Source organism: Penaeus chinensis, chromosome 12 (assembly GCF_019202785.1).
Source record: "Penaeus chinensis breed Huanghai No. 1 chromosome 12, ASM1920278v2, whole genome shotgun sequence".
NCBI lineage: Eukaryota > Metazoa > Arthropoda > Malacostraca > Decapoda > Penaeidae > Penaeus > Penaeus chinensis.
In genome coordinates this window covers 2,849,500-2,849,911 of record NC_061830.1, presented here as the reverse complement: position 1 = coordinate 2,849,911, position 412 = coordinate 2,849,500, and positions in this window count along the sequence as shown.

The following is a 412-nucleotide window of genomic DNA, read 5'->3' as shown; positions in this document are numbered from 1 at the left end:
GAGAGAGAGGACGAGGATGAGACGAGAGGAGAGAGAGAGAGAAGAGAGAGAGAGAGAGAGAGAGATTTAAATGAGAGAGAGAGAGAGACGGATGAGAGATGGAGAGATGGGAGGGGTGGGGAGAGAGAGATGAGAGAGAGAGAGTAAAAAGATTTTAGAATGAGAGAGGAGAGATGGACCGAGAGAGAGAGGATGAGAGGGGGAGGGAGAGAGAGGGGAGAGAGAGATTTAAAATGAGAGAGAGAGAGAGAAAACAAGGGGAAAAGAGATAGGGGGGAGAGGGGAGAGAAGAGAGGGGGTGAGGGGAAGAGAAAAAGGAGCGAGACGGAGAGAGTGGAGGTGAGGGTTTTAAGATTTAATGAGAGAGAGAGGAGAGGGAGAGAGAGAGAGAGATAGAGGAAGAGAGATGAGA